Here is a 17,972-nt window from a genome sequence, read left to right as displayed (position 1 = left end):
ACAGGGGCACTTTATCAAAATTTACATTTCACTCGTTGTGAAAAAAAAATTTTACCTTTTAAACTTCAGCCGCTCCAGATTTCCCCGGTCGTTGCAAAGCCATTTCTGATGTCAGAAATGATGGATCAGTCATCCTCCAATCACGGCATCCCCCCGGGGGAATCAGTGTCTGATTCAAAACCGTGATTGGAGGAAGCCAGATTCCTCATTTTAGACCCAGGAAGAGGCTTTGCGACGGACGGAGGAAGCTGGAGCTGCTGTGAAGATTAAAAGGTAAGTTTTTTTTTCACAACATGAGTGAAATGTAAATTTTGATGAATTAAAGTGCCCTGTTTTTAATCAAATTTTTTAAAACTGGGCACTTTAGCATCAAAATTTACATTCACTTTAACTGCACTCATATTCAATGATGGTGTCTGCACTCCTCTTTGTTTTAACCTACTCTGTATTAACAAATCACAGAATGTACTGGACCAACTACAACCACTTACTGTAGATCAAAACAATATGTTTCCGAAATACCAGCGTATACAGTTTCATCCCATATGGTGACAAGCTGTTAAAAAATGCCTGCTCTGTCTGAATTATGAACATTTAAATTTGACTTTCCTTTTAACAATAAAAGTACATTGCAAAGGTGTTGTTTTTTTAATACATAATAAAACATTTTATATTACAAGCTCAAAGTGTTTAATATATGTTTGATATATTTAAATGTTTATATCACATCAGTCCTCGTTTATCTACTGCAAAGCAATAGAAATAAAGTATGTGAACAAAATCTTTCCTAAAAGGGTTTAGTTTCTTGCAGGTCCCTAAGCGTGATATAAATTCATAAAGCTCTAAGCCACAAAAATTAAAAAAGATATAACTCCTGATTTAAAGCTCAGTGTATACAACTTCTTGTCTATATTTATACTAGGGACCCTTTGCCTCATTTTTATCATGGTATTAACCAAATCTTTTCAATACGCATTAGAACTAATTAATATAATTATCTCATTACTTTTGGCAGAATTATTTTTCCATCTAATCCTATTGCCTATTTAGTACCACTAATCGCATTCACTTTAAAGTTAAGATGTAATGCTGCAATGAAAGAAACATCGCTAAAGACACAAAACCAAGAGTATTAAACATAAAACAATGTTGAAGATGTATTGTAGGAAAATAACAAATAAAGGTCATGTTGGAGAGGTTTTCCTTTAGTTTACCGTTTGTTTATTCAAGCAAAAATGTAAAAGAAAAGGTCTAATTTGTTAGAGCATATTATTTTAACACTAGTGTCCCTTACTCGGTTCCAATCAATCAGAATTGCTTTTAAAAGTGATCTGAATGGGTGTCGGGTTCAAATCAATTCCAAAATGTTTTTTTTTTCTTTAAAGGATTTTTGACTTTTCAAAATGTATTACAATGTGCCTGTTCAAAATATACTTTTGCCATTCTCATCTAGCATTTTTTGTTTATTTGCAAAGGGTTTATTTTTCAGTATTAAAGGGATATGAAACAAACATTTTTTTTCTTTTATGATTCAGATAGAGCATGCAATTTTAAAGGGATTGTAAAGTTTAATGAATAAGTGCCCGGTATCTAAAAAACATAATTTATGCTTACCTGATAAATTCCTTTCTTCTGTTGTGTGATCAGTCCACGGGTCATCATTACTTCTGGGATATATCTCCTCCCCCAACAGGAAATGCAAGAGGATTCACCCAGCAGAGCTGCATATAGCTCCTCCCCTCTACGTCACTCCCAGTCATTCGACCAAGAATCAACGAGAAAGGAGAAACCAAGGGTGAAGTGGTGACTGAGTATAATTTAAAAGATATTTACCTGCCTTAAAACAGGGCGGGCCGTGGACTGATCACACAACAGAAGAAAGGAATTTATCAGGTAAGCATAAATTATGTTTTCTTCTGTTATGTGTGATCAGTCCACGGGTCATCATTACTTCTGGGATACCAATACCAAAGCAAAAGTACACGGATGACGGGAGGGATAGGCAGGCTCATTATACAGAAGGAACCACTGCCTGAAGAACCTTTCTCCCAAAAATAGCCTCCGAAGAAGCAAAAGTGTCAAATTTGTAAAATTTGGAAAAAGTATGAAGCGAAGACCAAGTTGCAGCCTTGCAAATCTGTTCAACAGAGGCCTCATTCTTAAAGGCCCAAGTGGAAGCCACAGCTCTAGTAGAATGAGCTGTAATTCTTTCAGGAGGCTGCTGTCCAGCAGTCTCATAGGCTAAACGAATTATGCTACGAAGCCAGAAGGAGAGAGAGGTAGCCGAAGCCTTATGACCTCTCCTCTGACCAGAGTACACGACAAACAGGGAAGATGTTTGTCGAAAATCCTTAGTTGCCTGCAAGTAGAACTTGAGGGCACGAACTACATCCAGATTGTGTAGAAGACGTTCCTTCTTTGAAGAAGGATTTGGACACAAGGATGGAACAACAATCTCTTGATTGATATTCCTGTTAGTGACTACCTTAGGTAAGAACCCAGGTTTAGTACGCAGAACTACCTTGTCTGCGTGAAAAATCAGATAAGGAGAATCACAATGTAAGGCTGATAACTCAGAGACTCTTCGAGCCGAGGAAATAGCCATTAAAAACAGAACTTTCCAAGATAACAATTTTATATCAATGGAATGAAGGGGTTCAAACGGAACCCCCTGTAAAACGTTAAGAACTAAGTTTAAACTCCATGGTGGAGCAACAGTTTTAAACACAGGCTTGATCCTAGCTAAAGCCTGACAAAAGGCCTGGACGTCTGGATCTTCTGACAGACGCCTGTGTAACAAGATGGACAGAGCTGAGATCTGTCCCTTTAATGAGCTAGTCGATAAACCCTTTTCTAAACCTTCTTGTAGAAAGGACAATATCCTAGGAATCCTAACCTTACTCCAGGAGTAACCTTTGGATTCGCACCAGTATAGGTATTTACGCCATATCTTATGGTAAATCCTTCTGGTAACAGGCTTCCTAGCCTGTATCAGGGTATCAATAACCGACTCAGAAAAACCACGTTTTGATAAAATCAAGCGTTCAATTTCCAAGCAGTCAGCTTCAGAGAAGTTAGATTTTGATGTTTGAATGGACCCTGTATCAGAAGGTCCTGTTTTAGAGGTAGCGACCAAGGCGGACAGGATGACATGTCCACTAGATCTGCATACCAAGTCCTGCGCGGCCATGCAGGCGCTATTAGAATCACTGATGCTCTCTCCTGTTTGATTTTGGCAATCAATCGAGGAAGCAGCGGGAAGGGTGGAAACACATAAGCCATCCCGAAGTTCCAAGGTGCTGTCAAAGCATCTATCAGAACCGCTCCCGGATCCCTGGATCTGGACCCGTAGCGAGGAAGTTTGGCGTTCTGGCAAGACGCCATGAGATCTATCTCTGGTTTGCCCCAACGTCGAAGTATTTGGGCAAAGACCTCCGGATGAAGTTCCCACTCCCCCGGATGAAAAGTCTGGCGACTCAAGAAATCCGCCTCCCAGTTCTCCACTCCCGGGATGTGGATTGCTGACAGGTGGCAAGAGTGAGACTCTGCCCAGCGAATTATCTTTGATACTTCCATCATTGCTAGGGAGCTTCTTGTCCCTCCTTGATGGTTGATGTAAGCTACAGTCGTGATGTTGTCCGACTGAAACCTGATGAACCCCCGAGTTTTTAACTGGGGCCAAGCCAGAAGGGCATGGAGAACTGCTCTCAATTCCAGAATGTTTATTGGCAGGAGACTTTCCTCCTGATTCCATTGTCCCTGAGCCTTCAGAGAATTCCAGACAGCGCCCCAACCTAGTAGGCTGGCGTCTGTTGTTACAATTGTCCATTCCGGCCTGCTGAATGGCATCCCCCTGGACAGATGTGGCCGAGAAAGCCACCATAGAAGAGAGTTTCTGGTCTCTTGATCCAGATTCAGAGTAGGGGACAAGTCTGAGTAATCCCCATTCCACTGACTCAGCATGCACAATTGCAGCGGTCTGAGATGTAGACGTGCAAAGGGAACTATGTCCATTGCTGCTACCATTAAGCCGATCACCTCCATGCATTGAGCTACTGACGGGAGTTGAATGGAATGGAGGACACGGCATGCATTTAGAAGCTTTGTTAACCTGTTTTCTGTCAGATAAATCTTCATTTCTACAGAATCTATAAGAGTCCCCAAGAATGGAACTCTTGTGAGAGGAAAAAGAGAACTCTTCTTTTCGTTCACTTTCCATCCATGCGACCTTAGAAATGCCAGAACTAACTCTGTATGAGACTTGGCAGTTTGAAAGCTTGAAGCTTGTATCAGAATGTCGTCTAGGTACGGAGCTACCGAAATTCCTCACGGTCTTAGTACCGACAGAAGGGCACCCAGAACCTTTGTGAAGATTCTTGGAGCCGTAGCCAGTCCGAATGGAAGAGCTACAAACTGGTAATGCCTGTCTAAGAAGGCAAACCTTAGATACCGGTAATGATCTTTGTGAATCGGTATGTGAAGGTAAGCATCCTTTAAATCCACTGTGGTCATGTACTGACCCTTTTGGATCATGGGTAAGATTGTCCGAATAGTTTCCATTTTGAACGATGGAACTCTTAGGAATTTGTTTAGGATCTTTAAATCCAAGATTGGCCTGAAAGTTCCCTCTTTTTTGGGAACCACAAACAGGTTTGAGTAAAACCCTTGTCCTTGTTCCGACCGCGGAACCGGATGGATCACTCCCATTAATAACAGATCTTGTACACAGCGTAGAAACGCTTCTTTCTTTATCTGGTTTGTTGACAACCTTGACAGATGGAATCTCCCTCTTGGGGGAGAGAATTTGAAGTCTAGAAGGTATCCCTGAGATATGATCTCTAGCGCCCAGGGATCCTGAACATCTCTTGCCCAAGCCTGGGCGAAGAGAGAGAGTCTGCCCCCCACTAGATCCGGTCCCGGATCGGGGGCCCTCGGTTCATGCTGTCTTTGGGGCAGCAGCAGGTTTTCTGGCCTGCTTGCCCTTGTTCCAGGACTGGTTAGGTTTCCAGCCTTGTCTGTAACGAGCAACAGCTCCTTCCTGTTTTGGTGCAGTGGAAGTTGATGCTGCTCCTGCTTTGAAATTCCGAAAGGGACGAAAATTAGACTGTCTAGCCTTAGCTTTGGCTTTGTCTTGAGGTAGGGCGTGGCCCTTACCTCCTGTAATGTCAGCGATAATTTCTTTCAAACCGGGCCCAAATAAAGTTTGCCCCTTGAAAGGTATATTAAGTAATTTGGACTTAGAAGTTACATCAGCTGACCAGGATTTTAGCCACAGCGCCCTACGTGCCTGAATGGCGAATCCTGAGTTCTTAGCCGTAAGTTTGGTTAAATGTACTACGGCCTCCGAAATGAATGAATTAGCTAGTTTAAGGACTCTAAGCCTGTCCGTAATGTCGTCCAGCGTAGCTGAATTAAGGTTCTCTTCCAGAGACTCAATCCAAAAAGCTGCCGCAGCCGTAATCGGCGCGATGCATGCAAGGGGTTGCAATATAAAACCTTGTTGAACAAACATTTTCTTAAGGTAACCCTCTAATTTTTTATCCATTGGATCTGAAAAAGCACAGCTATCCTCCACCGGGATAGTGGTACGCTTAGCTAAAGTAGAAACTGCTCCCTCCACCTTAGGGACCGTTTGCCATAAGTCCCGTGTGGTGGCGTCTATTGGAAACATTTTTCTAAATATTGGAGGGGGTGAGAACGGCACACCGGGTCTATCCCACTCCTTAGTAACAATTTCAGTTAGTCTCTTAGGTATAGGAAAAACGTCAGTACTCGCCGGTACCGCAAAGTATTTATCCAACCTACACAATTTCTCTGGTATTGCAACAGTGTTACAATCATTAAGAGCCGCTAAGACCTCCCCTAGTAATACACGGAGGTTTTCCAATTTAAATTTAAAATTTGAAATATCTGAATCCAATCTGTTTGGATCAGAACCGTCACCCACAGAATGAAGCTCTCCGTCCTCATGCTCTGCAAGCTGTGACGCAGTATCAGACATGGCCCTAGTATTATCAACGCACTCTGTTCTCACCCCAGAGTGATCACGCTTGCCTCTTAGTTCTGGTAATTTAGCCAAAACTTCAGTCATAACAGTAGCCATATCTTGTAATGTTATCTGTAATGGCCGCCCAGATGTACTAGGTGCCATAATATCACGCACCTCCCGGGCGGGAGATGCAGGTACTGACACGTGAGGCGAGTTAGTCGGCATAACTCTCCCCTCGCTGTTTGGTGAAATTTGTTCAATTTGTACAGATTGGCTTTTATTTAAAGTAGCATCAATACAGTTAGTACATAAATTTCTATTGGGCTCCACCTTGGCATTGGAACAAATGACACAGGTATCTTCCTCTGAATCAGACATGTTTAACACACTAGCAATAAACTTGCAACTTGGTTACAATCTTATTTAACAAAAACGTACTGTGCCTCAAAGAAGCACTAAACGATTAAAAGACAGTTGAAATAATGAACTGAAAAAACAGTTATAGCATCAATCTTTAAAACAACACAACTTTTAGCAAAGGTTTGTTCCCATTAGTAAAGTAACAATAATTAAATTTGAAACATAAAAATTACAGAGCAACGTTTTTAATCACAGTCACTATATAAGTCTCACAGCTCTGCTGAGAGAAACTACCTCCCTTCAAAGAAGTTTGAAGACCCCTGAGTTCTGTTAGAGATGAACCGGATCATGCAGGAAATACAAGAGTAACTGACTGGAAATTTTTGATGCGTAGCAAAGAGCGCCAAAAAACGGCCCCTCCCCCTCACACACAGCAGTGAGAGAGAAACGAAACTGTCACAATTAAAACAAGCAACTGCCAAGTGGAAAAATAATGCCCAAATATTTATTCACTCAGTACCTCAGAAAATGCAAACGATTCTACATTCCAGCAAAAACGTTTAACATGATAAATACCTATTAAAAGGTTTAATGTACTTTTAACAGAGTAATTCCGGTGAAATACCATCCCCAGAATACTGAAGTGTAGAGTATACATACATGTCATTATAACGGTATGGCAGGATTTTCTCATCAATTCCATTCAGAAAATAAAAACTGCTACATACCTCAATGCAGATTCATCTGCCCGCTGTCCCCTGATCTGAAGCTTTTACCTCCCTCAGATGGCCGAGAAACAGCAATATGATCTTAACTACTCCGGTTAAAATCATAGTAAAAACTCTGGTAGATTCTTCTTCAAACTCTGCCAGAGAGGCAATAACACGCTCCGGTGTTATTGTAAAATAACAAACTTTTGATTGAAGTTATAAAAACTAAGTATAATCACCATAGTCCTCTCACACCTCCTATCTAGTTGTTGGGTGCAAGAGAATGACTGGGAGTGACGTAGAGGGGAGGAGCTATATGCAGCTCTGCTGGGTGAATCCTCTTGCATTTCCTGTTGGGGGAGGAGATATATCCCAGAAGTAATGATGACCCGTGGACTGATCACACATAACAGAAGAAATAATCTTAAAAACAAGGGCACTTTCATTCATTAAACTTTATAAAGACGCTTATTTTTAAAAATACTTACCTTAGTTTTATTGTAAATATAACGCCGATCTTTTGCCCACAGCTCCTGCTTTCATTAGCATATAGAGAATGATCCGGCTTCCTCCAATCGTTGCATGCCTCACGAGCTGGACGCCAAAGGGGGCAAAGCAAGGATTGGAGGAAGCCGGATTCATCAACAATCTGCTAAAGAAAGCAGGATCTGCGGGTGGAGGATCGGAGTTATGTTTACCATAAAGCAAAGGTAAGTATTTTTAAAAATAAGCATCTATGTAAATTTTAATGCATGTGTTTAAGATTATTATTAGATACCGAGCACTTATTCATTAAACTTTACAATCACTTTAAGCAACTTTCTATTTTACTCCTATTATCAATTGTTCTTCGTTTTCTTGGTATCGTTGTTTGAACAGCAGAAATGTAAGCTTAGGAGCTGTCTCATTTTTAGTTCTGCACCTGGGTAGCGCTTGCTGATTGGTGATTGGTACTTTAGAAAAACATATTTATTGTTTTTCTACAGAAAATCACCATCACCAGTTTCTGTGGACTTTTGTAGATAAATCAGTCGGTAAGTATTTTAAAGGATTGTAATTGACATTAACAAAGTTTTGCAGCAGCCAAACTGCAGAGCAGGACATGTTCAAGTGTTCTGCCTAAGACCAGCATATTACTGCAGCCCCCGAGCAGGAGTTAAAGGGACAGTAAAGTCAAAAATAGACTTTACAATGAGAATGAAGCAAAATTAGATAATAGAAACAAATTGGAAAGTTGTTTAAAATTATATGTTCTATCTGAATCATAAAAAATGGGGTTTCATGTAGCTATGTGTTTAACCTCTTTAGTTAGGGACAAGCAATTATGCAAAGATAAAATGCTATAAAGCAGTAGAAGACTTTCTTTTTGCCCTATTATGTCTCATTTATACCTCGTATCATTATCTTACTGATGTGTTCAGCTAGCTCCCAGTAATGCATTGCTGCTCATACAATAAAGGATACCAAGAGAATGAAACAAATTTCATGATAGAAGTGAATTGGAAAGTTGTTTAAAATCATATGCTCTATCTGAGTAATGAAAGGGAAAAAAATGTCCCTTTAAACAAATCACTGTTTATTAAGGTAAAATGCAAGTGGCACAAAATGGTAAAAAAAAAAATTAGAAATCTGATCAGTATTTAAGTTATTATGTGTGAATCATAGGAACAAATCTTTCAATTGTTGTGTCTTTACTGGCAAAGAAAAGCTTAAATAACACATCGAGGAAGGAAGAGGAAATTAAAGCACAAACCACCATGAAATGCCTCAGAGAAATAAGAATTCTGACTACCGGTGACTAAGAGAAAACTGACAACTGTTATACTAATGTATCAACAACACGGTCACATAAACAGGTCTGGTTCTTTAGTGAGAAAGGGTTTTACTTTTTTTGTGAAGTTTGTCAGCGTGATCTGAGGTTTAATGCAAAACTAATATCTATTTAAAGAACTAATGTCACCCATTTTTAGTTGAGACCACTGTAGTGGTGCAGAATATACACTATGGGCTAGATTACGAGTTGCGCAGGGTATTTTGCGGGTGTTTGCACACGTCAGATATTTTGCTCATATTACAAGTTGAACATATCGATTGAGCGCAATTAAAGTTAATGCAGGTCAGGTTAGAGTGACCTCAGGGCTCTGGTTGTTTCACAAAACAAAAAAGTCTCACAAAACACATTACAAAGTACAGTTACACTAACATTATCTAGTAAAAATTATTTGAAAAAAAATATTTCACAAAAAAAGTTATAAAGGCTCAAAAGATATAAGGTCTCAGGCGCAGGGCTTTAACATTGAGATACATACATATACATCTCTAAATATGTATATAAATATATATATATATATATATACACATATACACACACATGATGATTACAAATACTACCTTTTATGAGATGGCCGAGGTGGGTTATCACTTGCACGATATTGCCCAACCCCACATGCAACAAGCTTACTTCTAGCACAGTTAGTGCTCAAGCGGGAGCGTTAAAATACCAATCTACTTGTAACCTGGCCCTATATGACCAAAAGTATGTGACCCCCATACTTTTGGCAATATAGGGCCAGATAACAAGTGCGCTAACTGTGCTAGAAGTAAGCTTGTTGTGCATGGGGTTGCGCTCGTACAACCCTACTAATTATTTAGTGCTGGTGTTTTAGCCGTACCCATTGCTAACAGGTGCATAAAATCCAGAATATAGCCATGAAATCTCCATAGACAAACATTGGCAGTACAATTTACTGAAGATCTCAGTGACTTTAAACGTTGCACTATCATAGGGTGCCACATTTGCTACAATAACTATGAATCAGGAGCTTCATGAAATGGGTTTCTATGGCCGAGCAGCTGCACACAAGCCTCACATCAACAAGTGCAATGCCAAGAGTTGGCTGGAGTGGTGTAAAGCACGATGCCACTGGACATTAGAGTGATGAATCATGCTTTACTATCTGACGATCTGATGGAAGTATCTGGGTGTGGCAGATGCCAGAAGAATGCTACCTACTAGAATGCATAGTGCCTACTGTAAAATTTAGTGAAAAAGCGACAGTGGTCTGGGGCTGTTTTCAAGGTTTGGGCTAGGCCTCCTAGCTCCAGTGAAGGGTCATCTTGATGCTACGGTATATAAAGACATTTTATACAATTGGGCACTTACAACTTTGTAGCAAGTTTGGGGAAGGCCCTTTCCTTTCCCTGCAGATGTGTCCCTGTGCACAAAGCGAGGTCCATGAAGACATGGTTTGACAAGTTCTGTATGAAGGATCAGGAGAGGCCTGCACAGAGCCCTGACCTAAATTCCATTAAACGCCATTGGGATGAATTGGAATGCAGATTGCGAGCCAGACCTTCTAGTCCAACATCAGTGCCTGACCTCACTAATGCTCTTTTGGCTAAATGGGCACAAATTCCCAGATATACAGTCCAAAATCTTGTGGAAAGCCTTCCCAGAAGAGCGGCAACTGTTATAGCCTCAAAAAGAAGCCCATTCCATATTAATGGCAATGGTTTTGGATTGGTCCAACAAGGTTATATAGGTGTGATGGTCAGGTGTCTTACTTAAAGCTATAAATAGTAAATGCTCTAATGTGAGCATTTTATTATTACGCTATTACTTGCATCTAACACATAGTTAAAGTCAGCTCTAGAGCAGCAATGCACTACTGAGAGCTAGCTGAACACATCTGGTGAGCCAATGGCAATTCCACTGCTGCACCTGAGCCTACCTAGGTATGTTTTAACAAAGGATACCAAGAGAACCAATTTAACATTTTCTTTCATGATTCAGATAGAACATACAGTTGTCAACAACTTTCCATTTTACTTCTGTTATCACATTTTCTTGTTATGCTATGTCACTGGTTTCCAAACCGGTCCTCATGCCTCCCTAACAGGCCAGATTTTCAGGATTACCTTGGGTGAGAGCAGGTTTATAACCATACTTACTAATCAGCTGATTATTTCACATATGCTCCAGTTCAGATATCCTCAAAATCTGGCCTATTAGGGAGGCCTGAGAACAGGTTTGGAAAGCAGTGTCCTATGTTGAAAAGCAGGAAGTTGAGGAGTGTGCACGTGTCTGCAGCACTTTATGGTAGCAGTTTTGCAACAATGTTATACATTAGCAAGAGCATTATTTCCTGTCATGTAGTGCTCCAGACATGAGCCCGCTACCTATATAGATATCTCTTCAACAAAGAATAACATGAGAACAAAGTAAATGGGAAACTTTTATAAAATTGTATTCTCTATCTGAATCATGAAAGAAAAATGTGTGGTTTCATGTCCCTTTTATTGTATAACAGAAGAACATTGAAAAGTGTCTTAGTATCTGAACCATGAATATTTGATTATGACTTTATTGTCCCTTTAACGTGAGTGTAGATTATAACTACTGGTTTCTGGGTAAATCTTCTTTGTCCTCCCTCTCTGGTTAAAACCCAGATGAGACAGAGACCACCTACACTGAATAGATAGACAAACATATCAGAGTCTTTACTATAACACATAATATCTGCATAACCATATTTTCATCAATCATCTGTGCTAGGCTTACTGAACCAACCCTTCTTGTTTCCCAAACAATGGTGTATTACAGTCTTCCTTTAACCATGTAGTAATTATTATTATTATAACAATTTATTTGTAATGTGTCATCATATTCCATAAAGCTAAACATGAGATTACAGAGTTACAATAAAAACAAGATGCCAATAATCCCCGTCCTGCAACAACTTTGTCTTGGCTCCGTCTCTAACAACTGTACAACGTATAATTGTCTGCAAACCACTGGAATGCCTGGGGTACAGCTGCCATTATTTCCTAACTCTTTATATGACCTGCTATCTGGATTTCATATACTAACCCACTAAACGCCTGTCCGTCTTTCTCTTGTTTTAATTACCCATACTACATTTCTTTAGGAAATTTGCACAATACGATTCTTATTTAACCCTTTATTTCCATGCATTGAGATGTGTGAAAAACAAAGTGTGTACCTATACAAGAAACAGAGCAAGGAGATACTGCAGCACAACAAATGCAAAACTATCAATAACCTGGGTATTTAACCCTTTCCCACATTAAAACGTTCCATGCTATTAGGACGGAACTGAACTTCCTAGCCGTTTGGCTGTACTGAAAACACAGCCACTAGGTAAATGGGATCGCGGGCTGGAGGGCGTGCCTAGGGTCATAGGCACTCCCCACTGACCCAATCCCATCATTAAAATCACGCGATCACATGAACGTTTGCGTGATTTAAATTTGTATACATCAGAACTTTTTCCAATGTAGACAATTTAGTCCCAGCGGGAAAGGGTTAAAGCTTTGTCTGGAGAGAACATTAAATACAGTAAAAGTGCATGACCAACAAATACATAAAAAAGACAATGCAAAAGCACTTACGCCTAGATTTAGAGTTCTGCGGTAGCCGTCAAAACCAGCGTTAGGGGGTCCTAACGCTGGTTTTTACCGCCCGCTGGTATTTAGAGTCAGTCATTAAAGGGTCTAACGCTCACTTTGCAGCCGCGACTTTTCCATACCGCAGATCCCCCTACGCCATTTGCGTATCCTATCTTTTCAATGGGATCTTTCTAACGCCGGTATATAGAGTCTTGGCTGAATCTAACGACAAGACTCCAGCCGCAGAAAAAAGCCAGGAGTTAAGAGCTTTCTGGGCTAACGCCGGTTCATAAAGCTCTTAACTACTGTGCTCTAAAGTACACTAACACCCATAAACTACCTATGTACCCCTAAACCGAGGTCCCCCCACATCGCCGCCACTGTATTAAAAAATGTTAACCCCTAATCTGCCGACCACACACCGCCGCCACCTACGTTATCCCTATGAACCCCTAATCTGCTGCCCCTAACACCGCCGACCCCTATATTATATTTATTAACCCCTAATCTGCCCCCCACAACGTCGCCGCCAGCTACCTACAATAATTAACCCCTAATCTGCCGACCGGACCTCACCGCTACTATAATAAAGTTATTAACACCTAATCCGCCTCACTCCCGCCTCAATAACCCTATAAAAAATAGTATTAACCCCTAATCCACCTCACTAACCCTATAATAAATAGTATTAACCCCTAATCTGCCCTCCCCAACATCACCGACACCTAACTTCAAGTATTAACCCCTAATCTGCCGACCGGACCTCACCGCTACTCTATTAAATTTATTAACCCCTAAAGCTAAGTCTAACCCTAACCCTAACACCCCCCTAAGTTAAATATAATTTTATTCTAACGAAATAAAATAATTCTTATTAAATAAATTATTCCTATTTAAAGCTAAATACTTACCTGTAAAATAAACCCTAATATAGCTACAATATAACGAATAATTATATTGTAGCTATTTTAGGATTAATATTTATTTTACAGGCAATTTTGTAATTATTTTAACCAGGTACAATAGCTATTAAATAGTTAATAACTATTTAATAGCTACCTAGTTAAAATAATTACAAAATTACCTATAAAATAAATCCTAACCTAAGTTACAATTAAACCTAACACTACACTCTCAATAAATTAATTAAATAAAATACCTACAATTATCTACAATTAAACCTAACACTACACTATCAATAAATTAATTAAATACAATACCTACAAATAAATACAATTAAATAAACTAACTAAAGTACAAAAAATAAAAAAATATTTACAAACATTAGAAAAATATTACAACAATTTTAAGCTAATTACACCTACTCTAAGCCCCCTAATAAAATAACAAAGACCCCCAAAATAAAAAAAATGCCCTACCCTATTCTAAAATTAAAATAGAAAAGCTCTTTTACCTTACCAGCCCTTAAAAGGGCCCTTTGCGGGGCATGCCCCAAATAATTCAGCTCTTTTGCCTGTAAAAAAAAACATACAATACCCCCCCCCCCAACATTACAACCCACCACCCACATACCCCTAATCTAACCCAAACCCCCCTTAAATAAACCTAACACTAAGCCCCTGAAGATCTTCCTACCTTGTCTTCACCATGCCAGGTATCGCCGATCGTTCCAGGCTCCGAAGGCTTCATCCAAGCCCAAGCGGGGGCTGGCGATCCATCATCCGGCTGAAGTCTTCTATCAAGCGACGGCTGAAGAGGTCCAGAAGAGGCTCCAAAGTCTTCATCCTATCCGGGAAGAAGAGGAGATCCGGACCGGCAACCATCTTGATCCAAGCGGCATCTTCTATCTTCATCCGATGAGGAGCGGCTCCATCTTGAAGACCTCCAGCGCGGATCCATCCTCTTCTTCCGGTGTCCTAAGTCCGAATGAAGGTTCCTTTAAATGACGTCATCCAAGATGGCGTCCCTCGAATTCCGATTGGCTGATAGGATTCTATCAGCCAATCGGAATTAAGGTAGGGAAAATCTGATTGGCTGATTGAATCAGCCAATCAGATTGAGCTCGCATTCTATTGGCTGTTCCGATCAGCCAATAGAATGCAAGCTCAATCTGATTGGCTGATTGGATCAACCAATCCGATTGAACTTGAATCTGATTGGCTGATTCAATCAGCCAATCAGATTTTTCTTACCTTAATTCCGATTGGCTGATAGAATCCTATCAGCCAATCGGAATTCGAGGGACGCCATCTTGGATGACGTCATTTAAAGGAACCTTCATTCGGACTTAGGACGTCGGAAGAAGAGGATGGATCGGCGCTGGAGGTCTTCAAGATGGAGCCGCTCCTCATCGGATGAAGATAGAAGATGCCGCTTGGATCAAGATGGTTGCCGGTCCGGATCTCCTCTTCTTTCCGGATAGGATGAAGACTTTGGAGCCTCTTCTGGACCTCTTCAGCCGTCGCTTGATAGAAGACTTCAGCCGGATGATGGATCGCCAGCCCCCCGCTTGGGCTTGGATGAAGCCTTCGGAGCCTGGAACGATCGGCGATACCTGGCATGGTGAAGACAAGGTAGGAAGATCTTCAGGGGCTTAGTGTTAGGTTTATTTAAGGGGGGTTTGGGTTAGATAGGGGTATGTGGGTGGTGGGTTGTAATGTTGGGGGGTATTGTATGTTTTTTTTTAAAAGGCAAAAGAGCTGAATTCTTTGGGGCATGCCCCGCAAATGGCCCTTTTAAGGGCTGGTAAGGTAAAAGAGCTTTTCTATTTTAATTTTAGAATAGAGTAGGGCATTTTTTTATTTTGGGGGGCTTTGTTATTTTATTAGGGGGCTTAGAGTAGGTGCAATTAGTTTAACATTTTTGTAATATTTTTCTAATGTTTGTAAATATTTTTTTATTTTTTGTAACTTAGTTCTTTTTTATTTTTTGTACTTTAGTTAGTTTATTTAATTGTATTTATTTGTAGGTATTGTATTTAATTAATTTATTGATAGTGTAGTGTTAGGTTTAATTGTAGGTAATTTATTTAAGTAATTTATTGATAGTGTAGTGTTAGGTTTAATTGTAACTTAGGTTAGGATTTATTTTACAGGTAATTTTGTAATTATTTTAACTAGGTAGCTATTAAATAGTTATTAACTATTTAATAGCTATTGTACCTGGTTAAAATAATTACAAAGTTGCCTGTAAAATAAATATTAATCCTAAAATAGCTACAATATAATTATTCGTTATATTGTAGCTATATTAGGGTTTATTTTACAGGTAAGTATTTAGCTTTAAATAGGAATAATTTATTTAATAAGATTTATTTTATTTCGTTAGATTTAAATTATATTTAACTTAGGGGGGTGTTAGTGTTAGGGTTAGACTTAGCTTTAGGGGTTAATACATTTATTAGAGTAGCGGTGAGGTCCGGTCGGCAGATTAGGGGTTAATAATTGAAGTTAGGTGTTGGCGATGTTAGGGAGGGCAGATTAGGGGTTAATACTATTTATTATAGGGTTAGTGAGGCGGGAGTGAGGTGGATTAGGGGTTATAACTTTATTATAGTAGCGGTGAGGTCCGGTCGGCAGATTAGGGGTTAATTATTGTAGGTAGCTGGCAGCGACGTTGTGGGGGGCAGATTAGGGGTTAATAAATATAATATAGGGGTCAGCGGGGGTTAGGGGCAGCAGATTAGGGGTACATAGCTATAACGTAGGTTGCGGCGGTGTACGGAGCGGCAGATTAGGGGTTAAAAAAATATGCAGGGGTCAGCGATAGCGGCGGCGGCAGAATAGGGGTTAATAAGTGTAAGGTTAGGGGTGTTTAGACTCGGGGTACATGTTAGGGTGTTAGGTGCAGACTTAGGAAGAGTTTCCCCATAGGAAACAATGGGGCCGCGTTAGGAGCTGAACGCTGCTTTTTTGCAGGTGTTAGGTTTTTTTTCAGCTCAAACTGTCCCATTGTTTCCCATGGGGGAATCGTGCACGAGCACGTTTTTGAAGCTGGCCGCGTCCGTAAGCACCGCTGGTATTGAGAGTTGCAGTGGCTGTAAATTATGCTCTACGCTCCTTTTTTGGAGCCTAACGCAGCCATTCTGTGAACTCTAAATACCAGCGGTATTTAAAAGGTGCGGCCAAAAAAAAGCACGCGTAGCTAACGCACCCCTTCTACCGCAAAACTCTAAATCTAGGTGTTAGTCTAAATTTCAAATATGTAGTTGATTTTTTTTCTAAAAATAATAATATAAAAGTAAAAAAAAATTTGACAGCCATCAGCAAATGAAAAAAATGCGTCTACGTTTATACTGTGAATTCTTGCACATGTTCAGTAGCCATTGGTGCCTCAGAAATTGTTCATATAAAATGACTGAGGTGAATTGGAAAGAAAGTTGCACCAATTGGACTGATTGTGCTCCTTTACCATGTGAAGCCACATCCCCGGATCGTTACAGAGAATGACACCACCTGTGTCATTCTCTGTAACGATTGTTCGCTGGTGACGAGTGGGAGCATGGGAGGGAAGAAGGTAGGCGGATGGGCGGCTCAGTGAGGAGGGAGGGGCGGGGTTCCCTACACTATGAAAAAATAATAAGGCAGGGAACAGGGAGGGATGGGAACCTATACAACAAAAAAAGGTGGGGGAGGTGAAAGCCTACATTAATCGCTTTGAGGGGGGAGATCGGGAGGGTGAGGGGTCCCTACATTACAGAAAGAAATGAAACAATAAAGACAACATGTAAAAAGTAGCTAAAAACAGAAATAATTTTTTATTGGCAGACAAGCTGCCACTAACAAATATGGCAGAAAGAAGTGGGAGGGTTAGAGAGCTGTTTGGGGGAAGGGGGATAAGGGAGGAGGGATCTACACTACAGTTTATATATATATATATATATATATATATATATATATATATATATATATATATATATATATATATAAATATATATATATATATATATATATATATATATATATATATATATATATATATATATATATATATATATATATATATAATAATATATATATATATATATATATATATATATATATATATATATATATATTTATTTATCCCCAGTGAGCCCTATCTTGTGATGTGAAGGAGAAACATACACATTAACATAATGCTAAAAAAATGTGTGATAATCAGGCTCTAAAATCTGATATGTACTGGTATACATTTCAAATTCAACTATAATGCCCTTTTAAACGTATATTTCCACTAGTTTTACAACCACTAATACTACATAAGGCAACCATGTGACATAATCATTGCCTTTACCAATACTATTGTCAGCAATAGTTTTTCCAACTTTTGTCTTCATCTTAAAGGGATATGAAACCCAAAACTTTTATTTTGTGAATCAGACAGAACATACCATTTTTTAAAAGTTTCCAATTTACTTCTATTATCAAACTTGCTTAGTTCCCATGATATTATTTGTTGAAGGGATACCTAGGTAGACATCTGGAGCACTACATGGCAGGAAATAGTGCTGCCCTCTAGTGCTCTTGCATATGGATAACATTCTTGAAAAATTGCTGCCATAG

The 17,972-nt window shown here is 39.7% G+C and overlaps 1 protein-coding gene across 2 annotated transcripts in view; it reads right to left on the bottom strand.

The window, feature by feature from the left end:
• Nucleotides 1-17,972, bottom strand: part of VASH2 (vasohibin 2) — a 190,673-nt gene that overhangs the window by 158,419 nt on the left and 14,282 nt on the right. The gene's annotated exons all lie outside the window — the stretch shown is intronic.

The sequence above is a fragment of the Bombina bombina genome, chromosome 4 (genome assembly GCF_027579735.1).
Source record: "Bombina bombina isolate aBomBom1 chromosome 4, aBomBom1.pri, whole genome shotgun sequence".
In the NCBI taxonomy this organism is placed as follows: Eukaryota; Metazoa; Chordata; class Amphibia; order Anura; family Bombinatoridae; genus Bombina; species Bombina bombina.
The sequence above is the reverse complement of the archived record's forward strand: the minus strand, read 5'-3'. Positions and strand labels throughout refer to the sequence as shown.